Source organism: Schistocerca gregaria, chromosome 9, assembly GCF_023897955.1.
Source record: "Schistocerca gregaria isolate iqSchGreg1 chromosome 9, iqSchGreg1.2, whole genome shotgun sequence".
Lineage (NCBI taxonomy): Eukaryota > Metazoa > Arthropoda > Insecta > Orthoptera > Acrididae > Schistocerca > Schistocerca gregaria.
In genome coordinates this window covers 252,118,855-252,140,131 of record NC_064928.1, presented here as the reverse complement: position 1 = coordinate 252,140,131, position 21,277 = coordinate 252,118,855, and the positions used below count along the sequence as shown (strand labels likewise).

The 21,277-nt window shown below is 44.6% G+C and overlaps 1 pseudogene; it reads left to right on the top strand.

Moving 5' to 3' along the window:
- Positions 1-19,310: 19,310 nt before the first annotated feature.
- Positions 19,311-19,428, top strand: LOC126292348 (5S ribosomal RNA; annotated as a pseudogene).
- Positions 19,429-21,277: the final 1,849 nt, after the last annotated feature.

Genomic DNA, 21,277 nt, shown 5'->3' with positions numbered 1-21,277 from the left:
TTATAATCATCAAAGTTAACTGCTCGCCATAAAAGTGGAAAATAATCTCACCACTCGCCACGCAGCTTTGTCAACATTACGGGTGGCACACAGACAGCTACTCCCATGAAATCTAAGCGATCCTGGACGCTGTACAGTCCTCGCGAGTTCAGTTCCTACTTTTACCGAAAACATGCGTTTGGTAGGTGCCTAGTTCTGACGTCATCCGAGGCAGCTCTTATGCCGGCGTTTGACTGATGCCGACAGACTGTAGCTCGGTGTGAAGTCTCTGTGTTAACTGCCTCTGGCCTTATTTATACATACATGGGCGCAACAGAAGGCCGAATGGAACATCTGTTATCAACCGATCTAGGCACAGTCAGTTGCATCAACATGGTCGCTTTCTCGGACACGTATTATTTAATAACACTGTTGTAGTTTTTATGTAAATGAAGTTAAGCTGGCTTTAGTTAATGTAAAAGTTTCACCTCGACTACATTTAAACTTTGCCACCTAGAACCTTTACGACGGAGAAGACAGTATTGGGACAATGGGGACACCAATACAAAGTACCGTTATCCAAGATGGCGGCGATGACTTCATCCAATGTGGCGGCCATGATTTCATCTGATGATGCCATCCAAGACGGCGGCTTTTGGTGGGAAGTTTGAATTTTGGCTGGAAGATAGGACAGTTGGGCTACCTCCACTTAACCTAACGGCTTCCCCCAGAAAAAGGTGGGAAGTTCAAATTCTATCACGATAATGCAGCCTCTACTAAAATAAGAAAAAATGGCGCGAAAGAAACGGCAGTTGGGCTACCTCCACTAACGTAAGTCACCTGACCGCCACCTCTTCAGCAGTGGTTAGCACACCGGACTCGCATTCGGGAGGGCGACGGTTCAATCCCGCGTCCGGCCATCCTGATTTAGGTTTTTCGTGATTTCCCTAAATCGCTCCAGGCAAATGCCGGGATGGTTCCTCTGAAAGGGAACGGCTGACTTCCCTCCCCGCCCTTCCCTAATCCGATGAGACCGATGACCTCGCTGTTTGGTCTCTTCCCTCAAACAATCCAAATTCAATCCAAGGAGGCAGCTTTACTACTGAACTGTACACCTGTGCGTGTATGTAAATTTACATTCGTTCTTCATCGGACGTAAAGCTTTGCGCCGCCGGTGGTACACGCACATAATTCGTCGCCTGCCAGGGTCGACCCATTCATCGATAGCTCGCGTGCGGTCGACTACTGCTCACGCCTTGTTATTGCCTCTCCCGTGTGCGCTTGCATACCGAAGAGATCGTGTTTGCAAGGGTGGGAACCTAAGCGTTTACATGCCCCACCGTTGAAATTGCAAGTAACAACCCTCCGTCCGGAGGTGCATTCAGTATTTGTGGACAGAGTTCCGGCACGTACCTGTCGCCTGCGTTGGCGCAATAACTATCAACACACACGCCCAGCCGCCCTACTGCCCGGCAAAGTAAACCAGCCGGGATGGAGTGCCAGCACTGCCGTGTTTACTCTCTGCAAGCACAGTAGTGACGCACAGTGTGCGACTGCTCCAGCGCTGCCACGCACTGCACGCCTAAACGTCAATCGCCTGCATGGCACAACAGATACAGATTAACGCTCAAAGTTGCCTGTCACAACGACTCCTTTCACAATTGTTACTCCTTCCGCGTGTTCCAAATCACAGATGTATCTGTACGAGGCAAGCCATAACTGAAAGTACTACTGTCTCTGACGAATTTAAAAGGAATATCTGAAGTGAAACACTTCCGTGAGTTGTAAATAAACCAATCGGCAGGGAATGTCACCGCGTCTATCGCTGTGAGCAGACCGTTTAAACCTTCCTGCTACCAGTACAATCCCATACGCATATACAGGGTGTTACAAAAAGATACGGCCAGACTTTCAGGAAACATTCCTCACAAACAAATAAAGAAAAGATGTTATGTGGACATGTGTCCGGAAACGCTTAATTCCCATGTTAGAGCTCATTTTAGTTTCGTTCTTCCACCTACGCTCAATGGAGCACGTTATCATGATTTCATACGGGATATTCCACCTGTGCTGCTAGAACATGTGCCTTTACAAGTACGACACAACATGTGGTTCATGCACGATGGAGCTCTTGCACATTTCAGTCGAAGTGTTCGTACGCTTCTCGACAACAGATTCGGTGACCGATGGATTGGTAGAGGCGGGCCAATTCCATGGCCTCCACGCTCTCCTGATCTCAAACCTCGTGACTTTCAGTTACGGGGGCATTTGAAAGCTCTCGTCTACGCAACCCCGGTACCAAATGTAGAGACTCTTCCTGCTCGTATTGTGGACGGCTGTGATACAATATGCCATTCTCCAGGGCTGCATCAGCGCATCAGGGATTCCATGCGACGGAGGGTGGATGCATGTATCCTCGCTAACGGAGGACATTTTGAACATTTCCTGTAACAAAGTGTTTGAAGTCATGCTGGTACGTTCTGTTGCTTTGTGTTTCCATTCCATGATTAATATGATTTGAAGAGAAGTAATAAAATGAGCTCTAACATGGAAAGTAAGCGTTTCCGGACACATGTCCAGATAACATATATTCTATCTTTGTGTGTGAGGAATGTTTCCTGAAAGTTTGGCCGTACCATTTTGTAACATCCTGTATACAGTGCATTCTGAAAATATTCGTTCAGAGTAGTACAGAAGGTGGAGAACATCAAAAAATAAATAAATAAATAAAATAAAATACAGGCTAAGACAAAAAAAAAGATTCAGCTGGAAGGAATTATCCGAATGGGACCGAAATCAGTAGATGTGATCTACATCCCAAGATGCTACTCGAGGCGGGTGTTAAAATGAATGTGCGCAACGGAAAATAATAAATACTAAAATGATGATTGGGTACTGTCTGACTACCCCCTGAAGCAGATCTTAGGGTCTCTTAATGCTCTTTTTTACGCTTAAATTACAATCTAACCATAAATGAATGATAAAGGCAACTAATACTACTAAATGATAAATGGTGTTGTTCAATATATATTTATTATATATTAAAATTAACCCCTTAAGTACAATCGTCTATATTTCCTAAGTCAAATTACTAATCAGTTGCCCAACTCAGCACCGGCCGGTGAGGCCGAGCGCTTCTAAGCGCTTGAGTCTGCAACCGCGCGACCGCTACGGCCGCAGGTTCGAATCCTGCCTCGGGCATAGATGTGTGTGATGTCCTTAGGTTAGTTATGTTTAAGTAGTTCTACGTTCTAGGGGACTGATGACCTCAGAAGTTAAGTCCCATAGTGCTCAGAGCCATTTGAACCATTTTTTGAACCCAATTCTGCTAGTTATTATGACTTCGCGATTTATTATCACTAACGCGTAATGACTGACATCTACGTATCAAACGCTAGAGGACACTAGTGTCAAAGGTGAACCACGGCGGTGTGGAACCTGACTGAAAATAAATTAACGTGATCACAGCTGTTTAGCTTTATGGCCCTAATAAGCCGAAGCAATTTGCGATATCACCGTATGTGCTGCATCCGGTGCGTCCAAGTGATGGTTCTCGTACTCGCCTGCGATCATGGAAGAACTCCAGCCACAAAATAAACTATTTCAAACACTAGGACGGCAGAAAGCGGACATCTGATTAATACACTCTAATACTGTCTTCCCCTCTCTGTGTTGTACAGACGAGAAACACGAACTCCCAGCCACAAGGACGGAGTTCAGATAAGGTCTCAACGTAAGTATAGGCAGAACAAGTACTCTCATCACTGAACGCTGTGTACTCAACGATGACTTCCAATCCGGAGGTGAAGTCCAGAATCGTATAGGTTCGGAGCAGTACGGTTCCTAACTGTTCTAGCTGTAAACTCTCCTGAGAGCAAAGACAGCAAGTCCGTCTGTACCTACAAAAGCTGATATCGAGCGACCGCCACACATGGACGCTCACAACGGAAGACCTAGTCTCTCGACCACTGGCTTCCCAGCAAGGCTCGGCTCCCCACCATCGTAATTCCTAAAACGAATCATCTTCCCGAAACGCCGATCAACCATATTCTAGTCTTTTGTCGTCCAGCGCTGAAAGTTAGCGAGGAAAAACCTATACTCGTACAATGGTACGCATCTGAATAAAATTCCTTGGAAATAACCCAGCCTGCATGGTTTCCGAGGTGAAGCTCCTTCGTTACTCTCACTTTCGTCCAAAATTTGCAGAGTTCCCGGTTATCCTTCCAGTCCCGCTACAACAGCGGCCAGCCGTCACCCTGTTGTGCTCTAGAGCTCAGGTGCCACGACGTCCGTCTGCCTACTTGCTGTGTTTCAGCAGGAGCAACACCTGTGCGGGCGTTCCACCAGAAGCTTGAGTTCTGCCTGCCGTTTCATTTCCACTGGCGATCCGACCTGTACGAGTATAGGCAATCATTCACTACGCCGTTCTGATAATAAAGATAATCTGTCGCCTTTCATGAAATAAGCATGAACAATTATTTACAAGGTGTATGTGACAATGTCAGCCTCCTTTAAATATTCATATACAGGGTTGTCCATTGATAGTGACCGGGCCAAAAAACCGGCGAAATAAGCGTCAAACAAAAAAACTACAATGAATGAAACTCGTCTAACTTGAAGGGGGAAACCAGATTGCGCTCTTTTTTTCGCTTTGTGATATATGGCGCTGTAGTAGGCACAAACGTATAAGTACATGGTATCACGTAATATTTCTAACATTCTGCGTGCTGTCTGTTTCTTCTACACTCCTGGAAATTGAAATAAGAACACCGTGAATTCATTGTCCCAGGAAGGGGAAACTTTAGTGACACATTCCTGGGGTCAGATACATCACATGATCACAATGACAGAACCACAGGCACATAGACACAGGCAACAGAGCATGCACAATGTCGGCACTAGTACAGTGTATATCCACCTTCCGCAGCAATGCAGGCTGCTATTCTCCCATGGAGACGATCGTAGAGATGCTGGATGTAGTCCTGTGGAACGGCTTGCCATGCCATTTCCACCTGGCGCCTCAGTTGGACCAGCGTTCGTGCTGGACGTGCAGACCGCGTGAGACGACGCTTCATCCAGTCCCAAATGTGCTCAATGGGGGACAGATCCGGAGATCTTGCTGGCCAGGGTCGTTGACTTACACCTTCTAGAGCACGTTGGGTGGCACGGGATACATGCGGACGTGCGTTGTCCTGTTGGAACAGCAAGTTCCCTTGCCAGTCTAGGAATGGTAGAACGATGAGTTCGATGACGGTTTGGACGTACTGTGCACTATTCAGTGTCCCCTCGACGATCACCAGAGGTGTACGGCCAGTGTAGGAGATCGCTCCCCACACCACGCTGCCGGGTGTTGGCCCTATGTGCCTCGGTCGTATGCAGTCCTGATTGTGGCGCTCACCTGCACGGCGCCAAACACGCATACGACCATCATTGGCACCAAGGCAGAAGCGACTCTCATCGCTGAATACGACACGTCTCCATTCGTCCCTCCATTCACGCCTGTCGCGACACAACTGGAGGCGGGCTGCACGATGTTGGGGCGTGAGCGGAAGACGGCCTAACGGTGTGCGGGACCGTAGCCCAGCTTCATGGAGACGGTTGCGAATGGTCCTCGCCGATACCCCAGGAGCAACAGTGTCCCTAATTTGCTGGGAAGTGGCGGTGCGGTCCCAGTCGGCACTGTGTAGGATCCTACGGTCTTGGCGTGCATCCGTGCGTCGCTACGGTCCGGTCCCAGGTCGACGGGCACGTGCACCTTCCGCCGACCACTGGCGACAACATCGATGTACTGTGGAGACCTCACGCCCCACGTGTTGAGCAATTCGGCGGTACGTCCACCCGGCCTCCCGCATGCCCACTATACGCCCTCGCTCAGAGTCCGTCAACTGCACATACGGTTCACGTCCACGCTGTCGCGGCATGCTACCAGTGTTAAAGACTGCGATGGAGCTCCCTATGCCACGGCAAACTGGCTGACAGTGACGGCGGCGGTGCACAAATGCTGCGCAGCTAGCGCCATTCGACGGCCAACACCGCGGTTCCTGGTGTGTCCGCTGTGCCGTGCGTGTGATCATTGCTTGTACAGCCCTCTAGCAGTGTCCGGAGCAAGTATGGTGGGTCTGACACACCGGTGTCAATGTGTTCTTTTTTCCATTTCCAGGAGTGTATATCGTGTCTCCCTACCACTTTCGCGCTGCGACGGTCTGAGCGTGTTTTTTAGGGAATTGACTGGTTTGAACCTGGGACCTGTTGCTGGTAAGGAGACGCCAGACCACACATGACATATAGAATTCAGAAGGGTTCAGTGAGACTAGCGATGATATAACCAAATACTTAATGATCTCAGCGTCAGCTCCACTGCACTCCCTGTAAAAGAATCTTAATACTAACTAAATTTAGTGGAAGGGGTTCAAGGTTTTTGCTTCGTGATACATTACCCGTGTTAATATTGACCGTTTACCAATTGCGGAAAAGGTCGATTTCGTGTTGATGTATGGCTATTGTGATCAAAATGCCCAACGGGCGTGTGGTATGTATGCTGCTCGGTATCCTGGACGACATCATCCAAGAGTCTGTACCGTTCGCCGGATAGTTATGTTATTTAAGGAAACAGGAAGTGTTCAGCCAGAGCAAGCAGAGAAGGAAACAAAAGAAAAATTCGGAGTAGGTATTAAAATCCATGGAAAGAAGTAAAAACTTTGAGGTTCGCCGATGACATCGTAATTCTGTCAGAGACAGCAAAGGACTTGGAAGAGCAGTTGAACGGAATGGATAGTGTCTTGAAAGGAGGATATAAGATGAACATCAACAAAAGCAAAACGAGGATAATGGAATGTAGTCAAATTAAATCGGGTGATCCTGAGGGAATTAGATTAGGAAATGAGACACTTCAAGTAGTAAAGGAGTTTTGCTATTTGGGGAGCAAAATAACTGATGATGGTCAAAGTAGAGAGGATATAAAATGTAGACTGGCAATGGCAAGAAAAGCGTTTCTGAAGAAGAGAAATTTGTTAACATCGAGTATAGATTTAAGTGTCAGGAAGTCATTTCTGAGAGTATTTGTATGGAGTGTAGCCATGTATGGAAGTGAATCATGGACGATAAATAGTTTGGACAAGAAGAGAATAGAAGCTTTCGAAATGTGGTGCTACAGAAGAATGCTGAAGATTAGATGGGTAGATCACATACCTTATGAGGAAGTATTGAATAGGATTGGGGAGAAGAGAAGTTTGTGGCACAACTTGACCAGAAGAAGGGATCGGTTGGTAGGACATGTTCTGAGGCATCAAGGGATCACCAATTTAGTATTGGAGGGCAGCGTGGAGGGTAAAAATCGTAGAGGGAGACCAAGAGATGACTACACTAAGCAGTTTCAGAAGGATGTAGGTTGCAGTAGGTACTGGGAGATGAAGAAGCTTGCACAGGATAGAGTAGCATGGAGAGCTGCATCAAACCAGTTTCAGGACTGAAGACCACAACAAAAACAACAACAACAGTATGTAAGCACTGGATGGTTTGCCATGAAGGACAGCAAAACGGAGCATGGAATGTCGTGGACATGCCGTTGTGCTGTAAAGGTATAGCCGATGACCACCAAAGGGCTCCCGCAGTGAAGAGAAATGGTGCTCCATAAAATCTGTCTTGGTTGTCGGGCCGTATGGTGGGCAACGCTCAGGTCGGTGTCCCAGCGCTACCTGCGGCCTATCCAGACACATCGTCACTGATCACCGGGGCTCATTTGTGAAGCTTTATCTCCCGAATTGAAATTGGAATCATTTGTTTCTTTGTTCAAATACATCACACCTATCGATTTCCGTCCTTTTCGGGTAATTCTCCCGTGGTACGTTGGTGCATTTTTTTCCTTTCTATTACAGTCTACTGTGAACTTGAACGTGGCGCCTACACGAGCAAAACGAGCACAAGTGTGGCTGAATGCTGAAGGTTGCAGGATTGCAAATGACTTCTTAAGGAAGAGAATTCAAGAGAGAGCTTATTTTAAAGTCAATTATTATGCGAAAGGCAGAGACGAAAGGTCATGAATAACACATACAGATGTTGTGAAAGTAATGTCATAAACCGCAGGTATGCTCAGTTAACCCATCGAAGACTACATATTGATTATCACATATTCTAACAAACGCGCACAACATAAAAAGAGCTAACATTGCCTCAGTGAAATACAGTTGTAAAAGCCCTTCCCATAAATAAGGCTGACAAATTACATAACATATAATTAGAGCACTACAATGAGAGCAAGTAACCATCTCAGCTGTAAAGCAGGACGATGTTGCTTGCAAACGCCCATCTCAATATCACAAGACAGTTGTTTGTAATTACCACATCTGGAGCAGACCGAGTAAGTTCATAGCTCCGAGTGGAAATAAAAGATGACGTTGTCCATCCGTCAACACTGCCCTACCGACTTTCTACATCTACATCTACATCTATACTCCGCAAGCCACCTGACATGTGGTAAAAAGGTATGAATTCGTGATTTGTGTGTTTTTTGAAATATCTGTAATTACGATTTAAAAACTAATAGCTACATGAAATTTCCTGGCAGATTAGAACTGTGTGCCCGACCGAGACTCGAATTCGGGACCTTTGCCTTTCGCGGGCAGAGGTAACGAAGCACGACTCACGCCCGGTCCTCACAGCTTTACTTCTGCCAGTATCTCGTCTCCTACCTTCCAAACTTTACAGAAGCTCTTGCCCGCGAAAGGCAAAGGTCCCGAGTTCGAGTCTCAGTCGGGCACACAGTTTTAATCTGCCAGGAAGTTTCATATCAGCGCACGCTCCGCTGCAGAGTGAAAATCTCATTCCAATAGCTACATATACACAAACAGCAAAGAACACTCTTTACGTTTAACATACGAAAAATAAAGGCGCAGTGAAGATGTTGCAACTGCAGTGAAACATGTTGGGGTTAAAAAACAAAATTGTGTTTTGCTAAAGGCGGACCCTATCCGAAAACATGCGTATGGTACAAATGGCTCTGAGCTATATGGGGCTTAACATCTGAGGTCATGAGTCCCCTAGAACTTAGAACTACTTAAACCTAACTAACCTAAGAACATCATACAGATCCACGCCAGAGGCAGGATTCGAACCTGCGACCGCAGCGGCTGCGCACTTCTAGACTGTAGCGCTTAGAAACGCTCGGCCACGCCGGCACGCTAAACATACGTATGTCCGAGTTAGTTAGCACCACGGCTGGCTGTACGAATCACTTTGTCGAGTAGCACACGCTCCGAGCTCAAGTTACGCCAGACACGTCGTAAGCGTCAGCGAAGTTCACGTGTTTGTTTTGCTTTTGCTCCTCTTGCGCCCCCCGCCGGACGCCGTCGTAACCACCTTCAGCAGCACCGCCCCTGGATCTCTTCTCGTCCGTCCTCTGTCCCCAATACCGCACAGTGGGCGAGACGGAACCCGCTACGCGCCTACACGGCCGACCTACCTGCAGCTACCTGTTCGCGCGGCGCTGTCAACAGAGGCGGGCTCCAGACAGCGCGGTCGCTGCATTCCAGGCTGCCGGCTCCAGCGGTGGACGGTTGATTCACGGAACACGGGAATCCTCTCAGGGGCGATGAAGCCCTGCTGATAAAGCCCCGCATGGGCGTGGATAGCACACGCAGCCACGGGCCGCCTCCGTGGTGAGGCGCGTGTCCCCAGCCTCCCACGCGTCATCGAAGTCTGCATCAGCGGTGACACCGGGGAGGACCGCAAAACCCCGGCCTGCTCTCTGCTCTACACGGGCCTCCATAAATATGATACTCAGCGTCGCTGCCCAGCCTGGAATCTTCTCTCTGGCACCTGAATTTACAGTGTGTAAACAATGCCTGTTTACAACGTATCACAGTGATGTGGAAGAAGCTGTTACGAACAATTTTCTACTGGACACTTGAGATCTATAAAGCCGGAAAACAATCTAAAAGCCAACGTAAGCTAAAGCGAATGCGCGTTACGCAAGATTTCTCCAGGGTGTTCCTCTTAATTTCAGACGAGTAAATATCTCGTAAATCGTACGAAAAAGATGTTCTAGGTTCTAACAACCTTACCGCAACAACCAAGGTCATAAATTATTTATCATTTTTAGTGTTGCTCACGCTGCTAAATGTTGCATTTTCGGACAACAACAAAGTTGAATTATGTGGCAGGTGTCATTAGAGCACAGTTAATAAAGTCATTTCTTGAAATAATGGATAAACTAGTCACTCATCTTTTCGTGTTTCCCACGCTGGTCTCGTTGTGAACTCATAGCTCAATCGTCGAAAATATAGGTGGTGATGATTCCAAGCTCGGATGCAAAAAGGCCTAGGTGTTATTCTGCGATATTCAAAAGTTTTGTACATGTATTTTATAAACCTTTCTTTAAGATTAAACTTTTGCAAGTTATCTGAATGGTGATGTAAAAAAGTAATCAGCACTCCGAATTTAAGTTACACTTCTTTTTTATTACTTTTGTTTCAATATCACGTAAGTCACAAAACATCACTACACAATATAAAACACACTTGAAAACATCTTCCTCACTGTTGAGGTTCACATTTTGCGTCTTTCCAACATGACGTCCAAGACTTGACTTTTTCTAATAACCGCTCACGCGCCCAAAAACCAGAGTTACAAGTACGACAAAGATCATAGTGACAAAGGAAAGAATTCACATAAGAATAATATCATTGCAATATAAACATATCGATGTATCAAAGTACCTGTACATTAATGAAATCAAATCTGAATGTTGTCTCAGAAATATGTTAACTACTTTGCAGAAACACAGTAGAATATTGCTGGTATCGAGAGGTTCAGTTGAGGTGCCGTAATTGTTAGCTAATTCAAGTACCATTACAAGGTGAAAAATTAATTTTAATAAAGGAGACATTTGTCTGTGCTATGTAGCAGCCCTTTTTGTGTTTTCGCTTTTTTATCTAATAAGTGAAAGTTTGTTTTCATTTTCTTACACATTGACTATCATTGAAGGGTTTTATTTTCATTTAATATCGTCCTAGATAAGTATCAGTTTGACAACTTTTAAAACCCAATGTTAAACGTGGGTCACTACACGTATAGTCTTCCCAACTCGGAGAGAAAAAAATCTTCAATAGCTTTACTAACAATGTTTACAGACGACGATACTTTAAGCTTTCGTTCAATTGTTTTAGTTTGTTCTTGACATAGATTATGTAACCTTAACGTTTATTAATCTAAGTTAAATTAATGTTCAAGACTTTTATTATGTTTCAAATTAACAACGTCAGTTTATTGACAAGAATTATCAATAAATAGGTTCACTCATACCATCTCATTCAAAGAAGTTCTTTAATTAGATGTCTAAGTAGGATTCCAGCTAGCATCAGAAGTGTTAAATAATATCCTGTCACTTTCGGTAAATAAGTTATTTCTATTTAATATCCGCAAACTGTCACAAACTATGACCACTAGTCGCGTGAAGTTAAAGTCTCCCACTATCACAATGCGAAGTCCGAATCCGGTTAAAATTCTGAATTTAGTAAAGCGTTTAAATATTCACACGAATTGACATTAAAGCCAAAGAGATTACTATTCATCTTCCCGTTTACTCTAATCTGATAAATGTCCAAATTAAAGTCTTGACTTGACAATCCCCAAAAACAATCTCGTCACGATCTATTCTTGATCCCCGTTTAATAAAGTCCCAATTGTTGTTCTCTAAAGCTGTACGTCCTATATAACTTCCGAACTAGAACAGACTAGAGACTGGAGTATCTTAATGACAATGTATGGCTATTTATATTTTAATAAACGCTATCTCTGGTGTCCCAGACCTACGTTCTATTACTATAATATTGATTTTCTCACTTGTTGGAATTATTAATATTTTAATATTTTCTACTGTTTTTCCCCCTTCCCATGTTTCTAAAAGTTACAGTTAAATTTTCCTTTCCTTTTCTTTTGCTTTCTATACTAGATATTTCCCTCTATTTGTTTTTTTATTTACTTTTCGTAATTACTACTTGTGGAGGGACTTGAGTAATTTTGTGAATTGATAGTTTAAGGACATGGGAGCTAATTTTGGAGCTATTTTTGTTTTTTCAACACAGAGAGGAGCTGCACGTGTTACAGCTACAACTGGGCACCTTCTAAACTCCCCTGCTGCGCTACCTGCGTCAGCTTCGTATTTTCAAATGGGAGCCCCGTCCCCCTTCCCATTTTTTTCCATATTCAGATTTTACGCCAAAAAGTATGTACGATTTACTCAAACCATAGTTTCCCCATATATGTCACATGGCGCTGTAATCGAAATATCTCAAGTGTGTCTATTCTTGTAATTAAGAACCGATGCATTTGATTCTACAGTTCACTGCAGACTTGTAACGAAGATGCGAGCATCTGGAACAGGTCCCCAGATGTGCGAGTGTCTCTAAGACCTCTTGAGTGATTGAACCCACTATGCTGTCCTCGACGGAGTTTGTTTATGAGAGACACAGGTATCGCCTGGACTGCACCAGGGGAGTGTGATAGGGTCACTATTGTTTTCTTTATACATAAATAATCTGGTGGACAGCTAGGCCATAATCTGTGACTGTTTGCTAATGATACTGTGGTGAACGGAAGTTGTCGAAGTTGAGTGCCTGTAGGAGGATAGGGCGTTACTTCGGCAAATTTGTAGTTTGTGTGACGATTTTCAGCTGACTATACATGTAGAAAAATACACTCATGCTCATAAATTAAGAATAATTGCAGAATGTGGTGCCACACAAAGTGGTACTACACAAATCTGGCACTAATAGAATAGGCACATAGGGAACACACACGACACAGATCTGTAAGCCCACGGTATTGGTGACAAGTTGAGAAAACCGTCCCGAACCACATTTACTACAAAACACCACTGTTTCCTGTTCATGTACGCCGACATCAGTATGGGATATGATCACCATGCACACTTACACAGGCTGCACAACGGGATGGCATACTCTGGATCAGGTGGTCGAGCAGCTGCTGGGGTATAGCCTCCCATTCTTGTACCAGTGCTTGTCGGAGCTCCTGAAGTGTGGCAGGGGTTTGAAGATGAGCAGCGATAAATCGACCGAGAGCATCCCGAACGTACTCGATGGGGTTTAGGTCTGTAGAACAGGCAGGCCACTCAATTTTCCTGATATCTTCTGTTTTAAAGGTACTCCACCACAAAGGCAGCTCCGTGGGGCCATGCGTTATCATCCATCAGGAGGATGATGAGACCCACTGCACCCCTGAAAAGGCGGACATACTGGTACAAAATGACGTCTCGATACACCTGACCTATTACAGTTCCTCTGTCAAAGACATGCAGAGGTGTACATGCACCAATCATAATCCCACTCACACCATCAGACCACGACCTCCATACAGGTTCCTTTCAGGGACATTAAGCGGTTGGTATTTGGTTCCTGGTTCACGCCAGATGAAAACCCGGCGAGAATCATTGTTAAGACTATATGTGGACTCGTCCGTAAACGTAACCTGGGACCACTGTAAAAAAGTGACCATGTACTGTGTTCTTGATACTAAGCTTTATGGGCTCTCCTGTGACCAGGGGTAAGTGGAATGCACCTTGCAGGTCTCCGGGCGAATAAACAATGTCTGTTCGGTCGTCTGTAGACTGTGTGCCTGGAGACAACTGTTCCAGTGGTTGCGATAAGGTCCAGAGCAAGGCTACCTGCAGTACTCGGTGACCGTCTGAGGGCACTGATGGTGAGTTTCGGTCTTCTTCTGGTGGTGTACACTATGGACGTCCCGTACTGTAGCGCCTGGACACATTTCCTGTCCGCTGGAATCGTTGCCATAATCTTGAGATCACACTTTGCGGGGCACGGAGGACCTGTGCTGCGACCTGCTGTGTTTGACCGGCCTCCAGCCGCCCTAGTATACTACCCCCCATAACGTCATCAATACGTGGTCTTTGAGTCATTTTCAAGACACAGCCACCATTATCACGTCTGAAAACGTCTGCACACTTGCTGCAGCGTACTCTGACATGCACCAACACACCTCTGCGTATGTGGACTGCTGCCAGCGCCACCGTGCGACGACCGCAGGTCAAATGCCCTGCTTGGTCACACCCCGAGGTGATTTAAACCCGCAAACCGCCCTCCAGTGCGTTGTTTCACCATGAATCAGCATTACCTTTAATTTGTGAGCATGAGTGTATATGTTAATGCAGATAGTAGCATCAACAGCTCCGTAATGTTGGATACAGCATTAGTTGTGTCCTGCTTGACAGTTGCATCGTTTAAATATCTGACCGTTACGTTGCAAATCAGTAGGAAATATAGCGAGCATGTGAGGATTATGGTAGGGAAGGCGAATGGCCGATTTCAGTTTACTGGGAGAATTTTAAGAAAGTGTGGTTCATCTGTAAAGGAGACCGCATGCAGGACGTGGTGCGACCTATTCTTGAGTACTGCTGGTGTGTTTGGGATCCGCACTAAGTCTAATTAAAGGAAGACATTGAAGCAATTCAGAGGCGAGCTGCTAGGTTTGTTACCGGTAGGTTCTAACAACACTGAAGTGTTGCAGAGATTGGAATCCCTGAAGGAAATGCGACATTCTTTTCGCTCAACACTACTATTGTTACCCTCCACGCTGCCCTCCAATGCTAAATTTGTGATCCCCTGATGCCTCAGAACATGGCCTACCAACCGATCCCTTCTTTGTGTCAAGTTGTGCCACAAACTTCTCGCCAGTTCTATTCAATACTTCCTCATTAGTTATGTGATCCACCCATCTAATCTTCAGCATTCTTCTGTAGCAGCACATTTCGACAGTTTCTATTCTCTTCTTGTCCAAACTATTTATTGTCCACGTTTCACTTCCATACATGGCTACACTCCATACAAATACTTTCAGAAACGACTTCCTGACACTTAAATCAATACTCGATGTTAACAAATTTCTCTTCTTCAGAAATGCTTTCCTTGCCATAGCCAGTCTACATTTTATAGCGTCTCTACTTCGACCATCATCAGTTATTTTGCTCCCCAAATAGCAGAACTCCTTTACTACTTTAAGCGTCTCATTTCCTAATCTAATTCCCTCAGCATCACCCGACTTAATTCGACTACATTCCATTATCCTCGTTTTGCTTTTGTAGATGTTCATCTTATACCCTCCTCTCCGTTCAACTGCTCCTCTAAGTCCTTTGCTGTCTCTGACAGAATTACAATGTCATCGGCGAACCTCAAAGTTTTTATTTCTTCTCCATGGATTTTAATATCTACTCTTAATTTTTCTTTTGTTTCATTTACTCCTTGCTCAATATGCAGATTGAATAACATCGGGGATACGCTACAACCCTGTGTCACTCCCTTCCCAACCGCTGCTTCCCTTTTATGTCCTTTCACTCTTATAACTGCCATCTGGTTTCTGTACAAATTGTAAATAGCCTTTCACTCCCTGTATTTTACCCCTGCCACCTTCAAAATTTGAAAGAGGGTATTCCAGTCAACATTGTCAAAGGCTTTCTCTAAGTCTACAAATGCTAGAAACGTCGGTTTTTACCTTTCCTTAATCTTCCTTCTAAGATAAGTCGTAAGGACAGTATTGCCTCACGTGTTCCAACATATCTACGGTATCCAAACTGATCTTCCCCGAGGTGGGCTTCTACCAGTTTTTCCATTCGTCTGTAAAGAATTCGCGTTAGTATTTTACAGCTGTTACTTATTAACTGACAGTTCAGTAATTTTCACATCTGTAAACACCTGCTTTCTTTGGGATTGGAATTATTGTATTCTTCTTGAAGTCTGAGGGTATTTCGCTTCTCTCATACATCTTGCTCACTAGATGGTAGAGTTTTGCCAGGACTGGCTCTCCCAAGGCTGTCAGTAGTTCTAATGGAAAGCTGTCTACTTCTGGGGCCTTGTTTCGATTCAGGTCTCCCAGTGCTCTGTCAAACTCTTCACACAGTATCATATCTCCCATTTCATCTTCATCTACATCCTCTTCCATTTCCATAATATTGTCCTCAAGTACCTCGCCATTGTGTAGACCTTCTATATACTCCTTCCACCTTTCTGCTTTCCCTTCTTTGCTTAGAACTGGGTTTCCATCTGAGCTCTTGATATTCATACAAGTGGCTCTCTTTTCTCCAAAGGTCCCTTCAATTTTCCTCTATTCAGGTATCTAGATAGTCGTTTTTCCCTCGTTCTATTTGTGAGTAAGACAAGAAATGAAACCAGTAATAGTTCCACAGGGTATCTTTCGCCACGTATTGGTCGGTGGCTTGCGGAGTATTGATGTAGATATAACCACTTTTGGTGCTCCTGGAGAATGATTGTTTTACAAGTTCCTGAAACCCTGAAAGCAAAATTTGGCGGGATATTTGACGGCTATCTTCAGTTGTCTGCAAATTCAGGTTTTTCTATATTTCCACGACACTCTCTAGTGTGGAGAACAAAACTGTGACCATTCGTGCTGCTCCTCTTTGTTTCCGTTCGGTATTTCTCGTCAGTCGTACGTTCTTTCTTTCTCTTTTTTCGCCCTTACACTCTAGAGCAATGTTCTAGGCTAGGTCGCACGTGTGTTTTGTAAGCCGTATCGTTTGTCGGCTGATTGCATTTTCCCCGTATGGTACTAATGTGCCTTCTGTCTTACCAGCGGTCGAGCCTATGTGTTAATTCCATTCGACATTCGTACAAATTGTTGTACCTAGATATTAGTGTAAGTCGACAATCCAACCTTGTGCTCTGTCTCTAAAGACCTTGTCCTCAACGAACATTAGTCCCTAATTTTCCTTCCTTCCTTCATAGCATTTTGCTGGTCAAGGCTACTGTTCATATATGTACTACAAACTGCAAATTTGATCACTCTCCGTGGTTTTATAAGTATTACTGAAGACGCTAATATCCAAGTGGTTGCAACATCGAATGCCCAGTAGCACTGGCGACCGATTTATTCGACTTCTTTCTTTTTCTTTTTTTTCCACATTCCGTTTTGGACATCCAGGGACCATGTGATAACATCCGTAAGGATGTTGCAGGTTAGGTTTATCGATTTAGATTATCACCACGAATTCTCGGATTATTTTGACTACAGTTGACTACAGTTGGACTGCCAACAGAGTCAAATCTCGAAACGGTCAAATGTCACAAGTATCTCTTTTGAGTTCACTGCGCTGTCATGAATTATGGATATATGCCTTCTCTAAAGTATCCTTCACTTTCGTTGTAGTGTCTTGATTGCAATGGACGTGCTTTTTTTTAAATTTAGAGCTGAACCTCTATGGACTGCGTGGTAACAACCAATTTCATTTTAGTATCCAGTTCTATGTCTTGTTCTTGCTCTTGCTCCAGCTCCAGCTTTGACTTCCTGCCAGTATCTCCTGAGCCTACCAGAAAGTGCCTGTTTATGCTCTTCGGACAAAAGTCCTCTTAGTCTTTTGGACGCTGATACCATTTTAAAACCTTGGTAGTTGTTGACAAATCTTCTAAATTTGTTACTGTCAGGAATTTCTCTCTCTGAGATACCATTCTGCCTAAGATCTTTTTCACATTCTTCGAACCATCTCTGCCTTGTTTCCTTACATCGAATGAATCTCCACATTCTTTTTGTTAGTCGGTCACCGCCATGAAATGACCGTAAAATAACAATCGTCTTTTCTTAATGGATACTGTGATAGGTTCTGTCTTGCTGTACAGGTCCTCATTTGCTCTCATTCGAGATTGTCTATCGGCCCACCTATTACCTAGGATTTTCCTTAATATCCTACGCTTTCGCATTTCCAGTCACTCAGCTCGACCTTGTCTATTCATGGTCAAAGTTTAGTACACAAATAAGCCCTCAGGTTTTATAACTGTATTACAATATCGTATTTCATTTTCCCAATACCACCCATACAGTGAAGGAAAAAGACAAAAAGATGATTTTTGCAGATGATATGGTTATATGGGGCAATAAAGACGTAGATGTACAGTTACAACTTGATGCTTGGGAGGAAACAATGAAAAGGTATGGATTAAAAATAAATACAGATAAGATTGAAGTAATGGTATTTGGAAGAGACAAAGAGATCACGGAAATATTACTTTGAATGGAGAACCCCTCAAAGTGGTAGAGTGTTTCACTTATTTAGAGAGTGAAATATCTAGTGATGGAAGAATAACCAACGAAATGAATAGGTTACAGAAGGGAGGCAATTTCTACCAAACAACAAAACATCTGATCTGGAACAAGGAAGTTTCAGAAAAAGCAAAACTCGTTATGTATAAAAGTAATTACTTTCCTATTGCCACCTACGGAAGAGAAACATGGACAATGACATAAAGGGACTGGAGCAGACTGCAAGCAGGGGAAATGAAATTTCTCAGAGCAGTTAAGAGAAACACAAGAATGGACAGACTAAGGAACGTAGATATCAGAAAGGACCTTAAACAAGAAAGTATGAGAGAAGAAATATAAAAAAAGAGACTAAGATGGGATGGGCATAGAGGATGTGTGCGGAGAGATTCCCCATAATTATGGAAGAACTAAAGATTGGTGAAAAAAGACCTAGAGGGCGCACAAGAACACGGTAGAAAACGTGAGTGAGAATATCTGTGGGAAGGAGAGGTGTGACCTGGCAGAAAGTGGAGGAAGAAAAGTGGTGGGAGGACCGAGCCAAATGGAGAGGACTCGTCAGCACCCAGACCCGGCAGTAGCTGGGGCGGGATCCGGTTATAGACAGATAGTACCACACATATATGAGAGGCTTTCCCCTATCCGCCACCTGGGGAGGCAACCGATAGCAGATCTAAGTGTTTTAATTATATCTCTGATTACTTCGTTTGTTGGTGGCATATGTCAGTTCATCGCCTCTTTACTGAGCTTGCATAGCAATACCTTGTATCACAGATTAAGTAATTGTCATTTCATCATAATCACAATTCAATTTCTCACTTATATGCTACCCTAGCTGTGCCGGTCCATAAAATAAAAATATTCGCAAACTGCTCCTCTGTCGCTTTCGTCCGCGTCTGGAACAGACTACCCGATTCCCTGTCCTGCTGCGTTTACGAAGAAGTTTAAATTTCTTTTGCCACCCTCACAATCTTGCCCCAAACATTACTGTACGTGTCCACTTTCCCTCTGTCAAACAGTGAAGCAAATTCTCCCATCTTCGCCCAGTCACGCTTCTATCTCTTCACACTTCTCATACAGTCAAATCACTTTCTTTTCCTCTCTCTTCACTAATTTTGCTTTGTTACGTTCTTCTTCCTGTCGCTCCGTCACGCCTTCAATCATGTCCACAGCTGCTAGTGCGCTTACGATGCTAATATGTCTTAACTTTTGTACTAGTCATTAGCGAATATAAATTCAGTTTTGTCATGTACCAGTTAGGCAACGGTCTTGCCGCAGTGGCTACGCCGGTTCCCGTCAGATCACCGAAGTTAAGCGCTGTCGGGCGTGGCTGGCACTTGGATAAGTGACCATCCGGGCTGCCATGCGCTGTTGCCATTTTTAGGGGTGCACTCAGCCTCGTGATGCCACTTGAGGATTTACTCGATCGAATAGTGGAGGCTCTGGTCAAAGAAAACCATCGTAACGACCGGGAGAGCGGTGTGCTGACCAAACGCCCCTTCTATCCGCATCCTCATCTAAGGTTGACACGGCGGTCGGATGGTCCCGATGGTCCACTTGTGGCCTGAAGACGGAGTGCATATACTAGTTATGTCGTAGTAATTTCCGAATGTTAGATCGTGCATTAGACGCAGGCTATCAAATGCCTGTCGTTACGAATGCAATGTAAAATGCTTAGAATGCCTGGTTAGATGTAACAGATGACCTGAGAGGAATAATTCTTCAAACTTAAGTAAATCAAGCCATAATATCATCTCGATTATCATGGTTACTACTGCAGCACAAAAAAGTTGTGAATTCTCTCCTCTCTCTCTCTCTCTCTCTCTCTCTCTCTCTCTCTCTCGCTGTACTATATGCCTGCACTGAACTTTGCACACGAGATTCTGAATGCGACCGAGACTAGGATGGGCAAGCAAACGTTCCGACCTATACTTTGTTTCCGGTAGATGAGATGCACTGGGTAGTACATACGCGGTCGCATTATTCAGTAGATATGGCTGGGGCACTGCATACGTTCGTCAACTCTTACGACCGCTGTGGAAAGACCAGATCAATCTCAAACAGTGAAACCCAAAATGTCACCTACCTTTGGGGTACACAGTCAATGCCGAAATCAATGCGTTAGATAGGGATGACACACACACACACACACACACACACACACACACACACACACACACACACAGAGAGAGAGAGAGAGAGAGAGAGAGAGAGAGAGAGAGAGAGAGAGAAAAGATATGCTGTCGAGTCATTAAAACCATTTCCGTCACAATATGCGTGTCAGGGAACGTCCAGCACGCCTTGTTTGCGTATCCATTACGCAAGGGGAAATACAACTGCGGCGACACGCCGTGTCCAAAGCCCCCCGGAGGGCAGTGATGTATTCTGTTTTTCTCCCGTTTCCGTTTGTTTACTTAATGAAGCAAACCGTGTGAGCTCAAATAATACCGGCCGCACGTATTAATAAACAGGTGCGTGCAGTGGTACTGGACAAACAGCAGCAAAGCCATATCAGCTGCCCCCTAGTCCGATTGCGGTGGGACTCAACTCCTAAACTGTGTTAAACGCTACTCTCTCTCTCTCTCTCTCTCTCTCTCTCTCTCTCTCTCTCACACACACACACACACACACACACACACACACACACACACACACACACACACACACACACACACTGTGGCTCGAATAAGAAATCAAGGTACACTATAAGGTTAATTCCCACAGCCAAAATGAACCTCTGCTTCCAGCATTTTATCATCAGTACTTTTATTTATTTTGTCCAAATGAGAAGCAAATTTTAGCTTGCGTACCAGTTCATTCACTGTTTTTTTTTTTTTTTTTTGTTATGCGCGGTAACTGCCGTTTCGTACCTGCTCTGCTTGCTTATTTGATTGTTTGGTGCTCATTCAGTAAAAGGTCGCATTGGAAGGATGTTGTGTCAGGGGTCCCACAAGGATCAGTACTGGGCCCATTACTTTCCTCATTATTTGTTAATGATGTGTCAACTGTTCTCTCCCACTGCAGATACCACTTATACGCTGATGACCTTCCGTTATATCTCAGTGTAAGTCCAACAAACCTGCACACATCCATCGATCATGTAAATGCTGACTTACTTGCTTTATCTGAATGGTCGCAGAACTTAGGTCTGAAACTAAACCCTTCCAAAACGCAAGCAATTTTAGTTACCCACAAAAGACTTACTACAGCACAGCACAGAGAATCT